The 12,551-nt window shown below is 46.6% G+C and overlaps 1 long non-coding RNA gene across 1 annotated transcript; it reads left to right on the plus strand.

The window, feature by feature from the left end:
• Positions 1–3,116, plus strand: LOC129534712 (uncharacterized). Its single transcript, XR_008681401.2, has 3 exons — positions 1–323; positions 441–537; positions 2,986–3,116. It is a non-coding gene; the product is annotated as an uncharacterized lncRNA (long non-coding RNA).
• Positions 3,117–12,551: the final 9,435 nt, after the last annotated feature.

A 12,551-nucleotide genomic window follows, 5' to 3' on the forward strand; every position in this document is an offset into this window, starting at 1 on the left:
TACAAGTAGCAATGTTATGAACGCATTTGCTGTCTTGTTAATAAGAACTCCCTGGGCTGGTCTTTTCTGCTCAGTCAGGCTCAGCTGATTGGTGATAGTGACATTGCCCTTCCTGGCCATACGTTGACTCTTCAATGCCATGCACATGTGCGCTCAGGACCACACACAGAGCAGCAGGAAGGGGGCATGAGGCAAGGCCTCCTCCTTCCAAGACTCTGGCCTTTTTAACAGGAAGAAAACGACTTCTCCAAAACCCAGCAAATACTGCCTGACATCTCACTGGCAAGAACCAGTCAAGTGCCCATGCATATGACTGGTGCAGGGTAAGTGGTGCTAGTTAAAGGAGAGATGGCTGGGCCCCACCCACAGAGTTTCTGATTCAGTGGGACTGGGATGGGGCCCAAGATTTGGCATTTCTAACAAGTTCCCTGGTGATGCAGATGCTGCCAGTCCAGGGACGACATTTCGAGGACCACTGGCTTCAGTGGTCTTGAGCTGGGTACATGACCACACAAACCAATCAAAGGGAAAAAGCAGGTAGGTGGTGGTAAAACACAAGACTTTCTGTCACAAACTCTGAGGAGCTCACTTGTAGCTTTTTTGCCCACTAGACTCTAGGCCCCCTGGGAGCAGGGGGTCATGAAAGTCACCTTTTTGGGCCTTGGGGTCCTGATACAGTTACTGTGACTTGGTGGCAACTTTAAACAGATTTTTCAAATGAGTGAATACAAGAACATGTCACCAAACATGTCCAAGGCTGCTGCACCCTCAGATCACCTTGATCAAAACACCTTCCTGGAGCCCATGCAGGCAGCCTCCAAAACACAAAGCAGGCTGGGTGCGGTGGCTCATACCTGTAATCCCAGCACTTTGGGAGGCCGAGGTGGGTGAATCACGAGGTCAGGAGTTTGAGACCAGCCTGGCCAACAGGGTGAAACCCCATCTCTACTAAAAATAAAAAAAATTAGCTGGGCGTGGTGGCAGGCACCTGTAATCCCAGCTACTCAGGAGGCTGAGGCAGGAGAATCACTTGAACCCAGGAGGCGGAGATTGCAGTCAGCCAAGATCGCACCACTGCACTCCAGCCCAGGCGACAAAGCAAGACTCAAACAAACAAACAAACAAACAAACAAAAAACCCCAAAGCAGCCCCTTCTCTACCAGGACGGCAGCTCCCCTACAAAGCAGCTCAGGTGTCTTCCCTGTCGGCCTGTCCTCCTGGGGAGGCTGGCTCCCTGCTCTGCAGTGACACTGCAGGGTCAGAACTCAGCCTGTGGATAACCCAAGAACAATGCCTGTTTGGGGGTCTTCACCGCTGACACAGACAGCCTGTGGCCATCCATCCCAAATAGCGTCTGTTAATTGCCCACTGGGATGTGGTCCCTTATTGAAGTCAAAGAAACAAGCCCTTAATTCACTAATCATCTAAACAGACACCACCAGCTGAGAACTCCTATAGCCCGGCGTGTGATGCCTTATGACCCTGAGCGAATGCAGCTGCAAACAGGCAGTACCTGTTACATATTCCTTAGCCACAGGGGAAACTTCTGGAAAGTTGCTAGCATGGAATATGGTTAATGAAGAAGAAAACGCCTTATCCTTCTGTTCTACATTCACACTCACGTGTGATCTACGCAGTGGTCCTGAAAGGATCCAAGGCTGGGGGAGATCTGGGAGTCCGTTTACTGATGAGGATCTGCTATTCAGAGCTGATGTCCCCTATGTGTGCAGTGAATATTCAATCAGCAGTAGCTGTGATACTCATAAATCACTCGCTCTGAGGTGAAGGGGAACCGATAGGATAAGCCAGGCTCACCCCAGAGGCCTCTGCTGCAAGCCTGGTTGGCAGCCCAGCCCTTGTGGGTACCAGGACCTGCCAGAGCCACAGACGACTGGATATAAACACAAACTGATGAGTCACCCAAGAGCCATCGCAGGGTGAGGACAGACCTGGGTGCCAAGTGGGCAGAGATTCCACCAAGTCCTGGCAGAGGACCAGGCTGTGATGGACAGGAGACACTTCTCACGTCAGACTCACATGGCAAGGCAAGGTCTTGCTGGAAGGCAGGCAAGGAAATGCTCCAGTGGGAGCCCAGCAGAGACCGGCCCTGGGTGCTGATCAGGACCAAGCTGGCCCCAGACTCTCTCCAGGATTGCACAGGGCTCAGGGAGCTGCACCAAGGTGGAACAAGAGTAGAGGCTGGGGGCGGTGGCTCACACCTGTAATCCCAGTACTTTGGGAGGCTGAGGTGGGCAGATCACTTGAGGTCAGGAGTTCGAGACCAGCCTGGCCAACATGGGGAAACCCCATCTCTACTAAAAATACAAAAATTAGCTGGGCATGGTGGTGTGTGCCTGTAATCCCAGCTACTTGGGAGGCTGAGGCAGGAGAATTGGTTGAACCAGGAAGTTGGAGGTTGCAGGGAGCCAAGATCACACCCCTGCACTCCACCCTGGGTGACAGAGCAAGACTCCATCTCAAAAATAAATAAATAAAAGAGTCGAAGCCCTGGGTCCTCTTCTCCCCTGTGTTAGCCTTGCTATGTGCTCTTGGGGGTGGTGCTTCACCCCTCTGGGACAGTGAGCTTCACGTACCCGACTCTGGGCCATGCAGGGGCCAGGCTGGGCCTCCTGACACCCACTGGACTCCCTGCTAGCAACCCCAGTTCCCAGCTCCCATCCCCCACCCTAACTTCCAGGGCAGACACGATGTGTGCACTGGGGAGTGGACACAGGGCTCTCTCCAGCTGGGTGGAAATGGGACCAGCCCCTCCTTCCTCACCCCCTCCCCAGACACTATCCACAGCCCGGATGGGCTTTCATCCACCTCAGCAGCCAGGCTCCCACCCTCTCCCCACCACCGCAACCAAAACTGCTTCTGTGGATGCCTACTGGCATGTTTTGAAGTTACCTACACATTTATTTCAGAGTCAACTAGTCCTGAGCACCTCTGGGGAAACCTTATACCACTCTCCTTTTCCCCCAGGACTCCCCAGGGAGCAGGAGTTCTCAGCCCTGGTGCAGGCTGGAGCCACCTAGGGAGCTTTGAAAACTACCCATGCCCACGAGGGACAGAATCGGGATGATGAAGATGTTCTAAAACCGGATTACAGTAACGGTTGCACAAACTGGGAAACTTAAAAATCATTCAATGGTACACTTAAAATGGGTGAATTTTATGGTATGTAAATTATATCTCAATAAACTTGTTTAAAAAAAAATACCCAGGCCTGGATCTATCACTGAACCATTAAATCAGAATCTTTGATTTGGGGCCTGGGCTGAGATTCCTGCTCTGGTGTCACCGTGGGGACATCTCTTTCCACTGCCACCATCACTCATTCACCCTGGGAGAAGAGGAGTGACCCCCCCCCCCAACTCATTGATGGGCATATCCATTTCCTAGAGCAGTTATAACAATAACCACCAACTGGGAGACTCAAAACAGCAGTAATTGACTCTCTCATAGTTCCGGAGGCCAGAAGTCCAAAATCAAGGTGCCAGCAGGGCCACACTCCTCCAAAGGCCCCAGGGAGGGTCTTTCCAGCTGCTGGTGGCTGCCAGAATCCCTGATGTCCTTGGCTGGCAGCAGCATCACTCTGATCTCTGTCTCCTCCTTCACATGAACTTCTTCCCTGTATCTCTGTGTCCCCACTCTCTCTGTCTCTTTGTGTGTGTGAGACAGTCCGATTCTGTCACCCAGGCTGGAGTGCAATGGCGCAATCTTGGCTCACTGCAACCTCCGCCTCCTGGATTCAAGTGATTCTTCTGCCTCAGCCTCCCTCGTAGCTGGGATTACAGGTGCACACCACCAAGCCCAGCTAATTTTTGTATTTTTAATAGAGGTGAGATTTCACCATGTTGGCCAGGCTGGTCTCAAACTCCGGACCTCAAGTGATCCACCCATCTTGGTCTCCCAAAGTGTTGGGTTTACAGGCATGAGCAACCACGCCTGGCCCCCGCTTTCTCTTCTTAGAAGGATACCAATCATTGGATTAGGGTCCACCCTAATCTAAGTATAATCTCATCTTAACTATCTGCATCTGCAAGGTCCCCAATTCCACAGAAGGTCACATTCTGAGGTTCTGGATTGGCATGAAGTGGGGTGGGGGGACACTGCTCCACCCAGCACAGTGGAAATGCTAGCTGAGTCAACTGCATTAAAGCCGGTCATCCATTACCTATATTACATACACACTTTCTTGGGTAGACTACCTTATTTATTTCCAGTTAAATGCAATTTTTATTGTCCAAATTTCCAACACTTCTCTTAGTTTCCTAACTGGAGTGCAGTGGTGCGATCTCAGCTCACTGCAACCTCCAACTCCTGGGTTCAAGCAATTCTTGTGCGTCAACTTCCCAAGTACCTGGGACCACAGGTGTGTGCCACCACGCCCAGCTAATTTGCTATTTTTAGTAGAGATGGGGTTTCATCATGTTGGCCATGTTGTCTAAGCTGGTCTTGAACTCCTGACCCCAGACAATCTGCCCACCTCAGCCTCCCAAAGTGCTGGGATTATAGGCGTGAGCCACCACGCCCAGTCCTAACTCATTTTTTTTTATTGCAGCTTTAGCTCAAAAGCATCCTTACCTACATGCCCCTGCATATGGACATCCAGTACCAAATATTCTCTTTTTAAAAATGTACAGGCTGCTGGGTATGGTGGCCCATGCCTATAATCCCAGTACTTTGGGAGGCCAAGGCAGAAGGACTGCTTGAGCCCAGGAGTTCGAGACCAGCCTGGGCAATGTAGTGAGACCTCATCTCTACAAAAAAATAAAAAAAATAGCCAGGTGTGTTGGCATGCACCTGTGGTCCCAGAAACTCAGGAGGCTGACGTGAGAGGATCATTTGAGCCCAGAAGGTCAGGCTGCAGTGAGCCATGATTGCACTATACTCCAGCCCAGGCAACAGAGCAAGACCTTGTCTGAAAAAAAAAAAAGTACAGGCCAGTAATAAGGTAAAATGCATAACAAAGTCTACCTACCAGAGTGGAGTGGGAGGGAATCCACAGAGTCAGACCCTTGCCAGTGGGTTCACTCTCATTTAGCAGAGAGAAATCTCTGTTTGTCCTCTTCTCTCCAGGTTCCCTGCCTCGGCTCCTGCGTGAGCTTCCAAGGGCTGGTCTCAGGGGTGGGAATCAAAATGTTTAACCACAGGCCCTGACCCATCAGCCCAGATGCCTGCTGTAAACAACCAGAGCTTTTTCCAGGCACATGTTGACCTAGCTGGTCTCACACAGGGCAGCATCAGCACTTCCAAGAAGTTCTCCTGGGGCACTATGCTTGGAGACAGTTTCTGTGTGAGCCTGTGAACAGCCAGTGGTGCTTAAAATCATGGGCCTCTGGCCAGCCTATTCAACATTAATCGTAAGTGCTTAAGAAAGGTTGGTGTTAGATGCCAGACAATGTTTTAAGCTCTTGGTGTATAAGCTCATTAATAACTCACAACAGTCCTAGAAGGTGGAGAGAAGATTGCCATTGTCCCTATTTGGCAGGTGAGTTTAAGGGACAGAGGCCTTACCACAGTAACACACAGTTGGTACGTGGTAGCACTGGAATTGAAGCTGTGTGGATTTATCTCTAAAAAATGGGGTCCAATCCCTCCATTTTAGTACCTCTTCTGTTTGAAAACATTGCATATAGGATATTCATTCATTCGTTTAACCAATATCTATTGAATATCTACTCCATGCAAGACAATGTTCTGGGCACTGCAGCTACAACAGTGAACAAATGGACATGGCCCCTGCTCTTCTGCAGGTAGTGTGGGGTGGGGAGTGGGGAGGGGCACATAGACCGCAGTCACAGACAGAAAATAAAAACAGAATTTCAGATAGTGGTATGTCATAGGAAGACGCTAAAATGGAGAGGGAGGATAGAGTGATTGGGAAGCATTTTTAGGTGAAACAGACAGGGACAAACTCTCCCAGGGGGTGACATTATGCTGAAACCCAAGCAGTGAGAAAGAGTTTTTGGAGCACAATCTGGGGAGAGAGATGCCAGGGAGAGGCCACAGAAAGTGCAAAGGCCCTGAGGCAGGAAAAGGCTTGAGGAACAAGGTGAAAGATACCTTTGTGTCTCTGTGAGCAAGGGAGTGATTACGGAATTACTGTTCATTTCCTTTGGTGTGATAATAACAGGGAGGTCACCTGGGTCACTACGAAGGAAGAATATGGAATCCTTAGTACGGAATAAAATTTGTATATTAAAGTTATCCTCACCCAGGTAGACCAGGTTTCTGTAGGTCTCTAACATCACGTCCCTATGCAAATTCCACTGAGCAGAGTCCAAGTATTCCCAGTCCTCCAGAGAGAATACTATGGCCACATCCCTGAATGTCAACAGTCACTGGAAAAAAAAAAAAAAAAACCCGGAAAAACCCACACCATATTTACCAAGGTGCCATGGGCAAAGTTCTTAATTTGACTCCAGGTGAAATGAGAAGGTGAAGAGAAGAGATTCTAAATGTGGACAGATGGGAGGGATACAGAAAGAAAGCATGAAGTAGGATTAAGGATTAAGTTCAGAGGGATTTTTCATTGTTGTTTATATGAACGTTTTTGTGAATTGTGGAGCAACTACTGGATCTGCAAATGGAAAACAGGTTGTCGGGGAGATGTCTCTAGAAGTAATGGTTTTAAAAGACAGAAATTAAACATATAGTATTTTACTCCCATTTACCTGCTTTAGGGTTTGGAAAAATTGGGAGTACCAACTCTGAAGAGATGGCAGGAGCACAAAACTCTCATCTCCTCTACCAGGTTCTGTGAGGGGAGATTCCAGAGTTGGGCCAGACCTAGGCAATGCTCAGAAGACAGTGGATCTGAGCAGAGCTGGGCCAGGGAGCAAGCCCTAGGCTTCTGATCACTTTGCAGCTAGAGTATGTCCAATTCTGTCTTTCCTAAGACTGCACAGGAGAAACTTGACCCCCAGAGTTTGTATACTTGAAACCTATATTAGCCACTTACCTATTTATAACATACGGTAACAAGCAATTTAACCAAAACCCTTAGGTTTTCTAGGACAATTTCATTAGAAGCTGAATATTTATTCTTAGCAAGATAAAAGCAATAGAAGTAATAATAACAACAAGAATAACTCAGACAGATGTGGTGGCTCATACCTGTAATCCCAGTACTTTGGGAGGCTGAGGTGGGCTGATTGCTTAAGCCCAGGAGTTTCAGGCCAGCCTGGGCAACACGGTGGAAACCCCATCTCTACTAAAAGACACAAAAATTAGCCAGGCGTGGTGGTGCACACTTACAGTCCCAGCTTCTTGGGAGGCTGAGGCTAGAGGAGTGCTTGAGTCCAGGAGGTTGAGAATGCAGTGAGCAGCGATCATGCCACTGCACTCCAGCCTGGGTGACAGAGCAAGACTCTGTCTCAAAACAAAACCCCAAAAACATAACAACAATTCCAACAATTCTGCCTATGAATGGCTTTTCAGGCAGCAAAACTGGAACTAATAACGACATGAGAAGGTGGCCCAGATGAAGGCCAAGTCCTCTGTACACCTCCTTTCTTTGTACTAAGTACATGATGCTAGTTTATCTGGTTGCTCTAGACTGAAAGTTTCCAGAAAATAGGTACCATGTCATGGCTGCTTCGTGTTTTTCTAATAGCCATATGAAATGGAAGCAACTGGTTTATCTATCAGTTTGCATCTACAAACCTCCTCCCCGTTCTTCACCCAAGTACCAGGAAGCTGCAGCAACTCCCATCTGGGTACCAACCAAGGAGATTTCTTCTGTGAGAGGAGGAACAAACCCTAGATAATGCACTCCTCTTCCTCTGAAATAAAAGCAGAATTAGACTCTGTGTTTACCCTGACCCCAGTCTGCATAGGACATCACCAAATGTCTCAAAGACACCCTGGTTCTGTGAGAGGAGGAACAAACCCTAGATAATGCATTCCTCTTCCTCTGAAATAAAAGCAGAATTAGACTCTGTGTTTACCCTGACCCCAGTCTGCATAGGATATCAACAAATGTCTCAAAGACACCCTGGTTCTGGTGAGAGGGTCCCCAGTGACCCTGGGTTGATGGCCCATGGTGATCCAGGCAGGAGAGACTTGGGCTGTCCCTGTGGGTTCAGAAGACAGAATGCAGTCACTCTGGTAGGGCTGTAGATCCTGGATCCAGATGTGGTATTACTTGTCCCTGATCAGCTAAGAGGAAGGGCAAGAATATCTTACTCCAGTATCACAGTGTGCAGCTAACTGTTGTGATCATGGCTCTAGAGATTCTGTGGCTCTGACCTCCCACGGTCAAGGTGCTTACACTTACAGATTCTACCACCAGACTCTTTTCACACCAGGAACCTCTCACACAACTGCAGCAGGTCACTGGACAAAATCTGAACAACTCAAAGGACCCCACTCTGAAAAGGGGGCTTCACAATGTCTATGTTGACCTCTCACGAGGCAGAAGATGTCTCCCCTGGGTTTTCTGTCCATCCTCAATTCAAAGTCTGGCCCTGTCTTGTGAATCCCAGGTGGAAGCCAGCTCTTACGTGCAGATTCTAGGTGGGGTCAACCTGGCTTTGTATTCGTGGATATAACAGCAAGCAGAGTAAAAACAGAGGAGACCACCCTCCATGGAGGCTGCTCTAACACATTCTATAGGACACACTGATCAAAAGGAAGAAGTTGAGGCAAAACATAAGCAGAGAGTCTGGGCCAGGCTAGAGGATTGCCACCCAGGAACATACATTCAGCTTGCCCTGAATACACATTTCAATTAGTAGCAGTTACAACTGGATTTTTTTAATTTTTTTTTTGAAGACAGAATCTTGCTCTGTTGCCCAGGCTGGAGCGCAGTGGCACGATCTCGACTCACTGCAACCTCCGCCTCCTGAGTTCAAGTGATTCTGTCACCTCAGCATCCTAAGAACCTGGGACTACAGGCACGTGCCACCACACCCGGCTAATTTCTGTATGTTTAGTAGAGATGGGGTTTCACCACGTTGGCAAAGCTGGTCTCGAACTCCTCACCTCAGATGATCCGCCCACCTCAGGCTCCTAAAGTGCTGGCATTATAGGTGACTCATGCCTGTAATCCAAGCACATGCATGAGCCACCGCACTTGGCCACAACTGGATTTTTAAAGACAAAAATGGGGGCAGGGAGTGGGTTCATATAAAGTTGTCAGAAATTCTCACTGATTTACAGAAATAACACTTATTAGTGACTGGCTATATAGTATGTGGGTTATTAGTGATTGGCTATATAGTGTGGGTATAGGTATTGTTAGTTTGTGGTAACAGCAAGAAGTTTTAAGAGATGAATATATAGCTCAAAGTGGTGAGTAAAACCTGTGATTGCCATCTCAATTTAATGTCTCTCTGGGCCTGATAATTAAAAGGACTTGCAGTTTTATGATAAAAGTTCTTTTCTTTTCTCAAATCCCAGGACCTAAATTCAGAATTTGGAGCTGCAGATTTAAGTTTTGCAGGGGTGGGGAACTAGCGGGTGCCCTCTTCAATTTGTGGGCATTGGGGCAAGAGGAGGAGGGGGAAGCTTGATATTCTCTGGCATACTCAATGCACATGTGTGATCTGATTGGGATCCTGGGCTCCATTGCCTCCTAATCAGTTTCAGATCTGAAGATGCCAGAGTGCTGAAGGACAGAGGTGGTATGGCTGGTCGCTGCCCTGTGCAGTTATTTTGCTGCAAACTGGTCAAACTGCTCTAGAAGGGAATGCAGATCTCAAATACACAGGAAGAGTATTCTGCTAGCTGATTTTTAGGACAGCATGCACTTTGCCGCACAATTGTGGTTGTGGCTGGAAGCCCCCTCTACAGAGAAGCCTGGTGTGCATCTTATATGTTTTTATTACACCTAGCAATTCTGGACAGTGTTTAGAAAATATAATTAAAAATAAAATCATTTCTGACCCTAAAAGAATTCTTCAGAATGGTAGAACACAAATTTTGTGTGTGTGTGTGTGTGTTTTTAGATGGAGTCTCGCTCTTGTTGCCCAGGCTGCTGGAGCGCAGTGGTGCAATCTCGGCTCACTGCAACCTCTGCCTCCTGGGTTCAAGTTATTCTCCTGCCTCAGCCTCCCAGGTAGCTGGGATTACAGGCGCCTGCTACCATGCCCAGCTAATTTTTTTGTAATTTTAGTAGAGCCGGAGTTTCACCATGTTGGCCAGGCTGGTTTCAAACTCCTGACCTCAGGTGATCAGCTGAAAACTGTTTTATTACATCATTAAACAAGACCATGACATAAGTGACACAAAACCTGCTAAGAGATTACAAAGACAGAAAGAAGATAATCATAATTAGTCCTCAAGTAGAAGACCTGGCAGCACCATTTGTTCATCCTAAATTCACATGGCCAGTGAGGGCATCTTGGGTCACTCCCAGACAGTTGTGGCAAAGGACACATAACCCATCAAGTTTCCAGAGCAAAAACCTCAACCCAAAGACATTCTGATAAATTGTCAGTTCCCTGTACCTAGGGAAGATCAAAGGAGAGGGACAAAGATTATTTACCATGGAGTGCCAAGGAACAATTCCCTGATTTCCTCTCCTATGAAATGTTTACAAACAAAAGCCAAGTCTTTAAAAGAGTGCCATCCACACAAGACAGGGATGCCCTCTCTCACCACTCCTATTCAACATAGTGTTGGAAGTTCTGGCCAGGGCAATTAGGCAGGAGAAGGAAATAAAGGGCATTCAATTAGGAAAAGAGGTAGTCAAATTGTCCCTGTTTGCAGATGACATGATTGTATATCTAGAAAACCCCACCATCTCAGCCCAAAATCTCCTTAAGCTGATAAGCAACTTCAGCAAAGTCTCGGGATACAAAATCAATGTGCAAAAATCACAAGTATTCTTATACACCAATAACAGACAGAGAGCCAAATCATGAGTGAACTCCCATTCACAATTGCTTCAAAGAGAATAAAATACCTAGGAATCCAACTTACAAGGGATGCGAAGGACCTCTTCAAGGAGAACTACAAACCACTGCTCAAGGAAATAAAAGAGGATACAAACAAATGGAAGAACATTCCATGCTCATGGGTAGGAAGAATCAATATCGTGAAAATGGCCATACTACCCAAGGTAATTTATAGATTCAATGCCATCCCCATCAAGCTACCAATGACTTTCTTCACAGAATTGGAAAAAACTACTTTAAAGTTCATATGGAACAAAAAAAGAGCCTGCATTGCCAAGTCAATCCTAAGACAAAAGAACAAAGCTGGAGGCATCACACTACCTGACTTCAAACTATACTACAAGGCTACAGTAACAAAAACAGCATGGTACTGGTACCAAAACAGAGATATAGACCAATGGAACAGAACAGAGCCCTCAGAAATAATGCCACATATCCACAACTATCTGATCTTTGACAAACCTGACAAAAACAAGCAATGGGGAAAGGATTCCCTATTTAATAAATGGTGCTGGGAAAACTGGCTAGCCATATGTAGAAAGCTGAAACTGGATCCCTTCCTTACACCTTATACAAAAATTAATTCAAGATGGATTAAAGACTTACATGTTAGACCTAAAACCATAAAAACCCTACAAGAACACCTAGGCAATACCATTCAGGATGTAGGCATGGGCAAGGGCTTCATGTCTAAAACACCATAAGCAATGGCAACAAAAGCCAAAATTGACAAATGGGATCTGATTAAACTAAAGAGCTTCTGCACAGCAAAAGAAACCACCATCAGAGTGAACAGGCAACATACAAAATGGGAGAAAATTTTTGCAACCTACTCATCTGACAAAGGGCTAATATCCAGAATCTACAATGAACTCAAGCAAATTTACAAGAAAAAAACAAACAACCCCATCAAAAAGTGGGCAAAGGATATGAACAGACACACTTCTCAAGAGAAGACATTTATGCAGCCAAAAAACACATGAAAAAATGCTCATCATCTCTGGCCATCAGAGAAATGCAAATAAAAACCACAATGAGATACCATCTCGCATCAGTTAGAATAGTGATCATTAAAAAGTCAGGCAACAACAGGCGCTGGAGAGGATGTGGAGAAATAGGAATACTTTTACACTGTTGGTGGGACTGTAAACTAGTTCAACCATTGTGGATGTCAGTGTGGCGATTCCTCAGGGATCTAGAAATAGAAATACCATTTGACCCAGCCATCCCATTACTGGGTATATACCCAAAGGATTATAAATCATGCTGCTATAAAGACACATGCACGCGTATGTTTATTGCAGCACTATTCACAATATTAAAGACTTGGAACCAACCCAAATGTCCAACAATGACAGACTGGATTAAGAAAATGTGGCACATATACACCATGGAATACTATGCAGCCATAAAAAATGATGAGTTCATGTCCTTTGTAGGGACATGAATGAAGCTGGAAACCATCATTCTCAGCAAACTATCACAAGGACAAAAAACCAAACACTGCATGTTCTCACTCATAGGTGGGAATTGAACAATGAGAACACATGGACACAGAAAGGGGAACATCACACACTGGGGACTGTTGTGGGGTGGTGGAAGGGGGGGAGCGATAGCATTAGGAGATATACCTAATGCTAA

Source organism: Gorilla gorilla, chromosome 6 (assembly GCF_029281585.2).
Source record: "Gorilla gorilla gorilla isolate KB3781 chromosome 6, NHGRI_mGorGor1-v2.1_pri, whole genome shotgun sequence".
Lineage (NCBI taxonomy): Eukaryota > Metazoa > Chordata > Mammalia > Primates > Hominidae > Gorilla > Gorilla gorilla.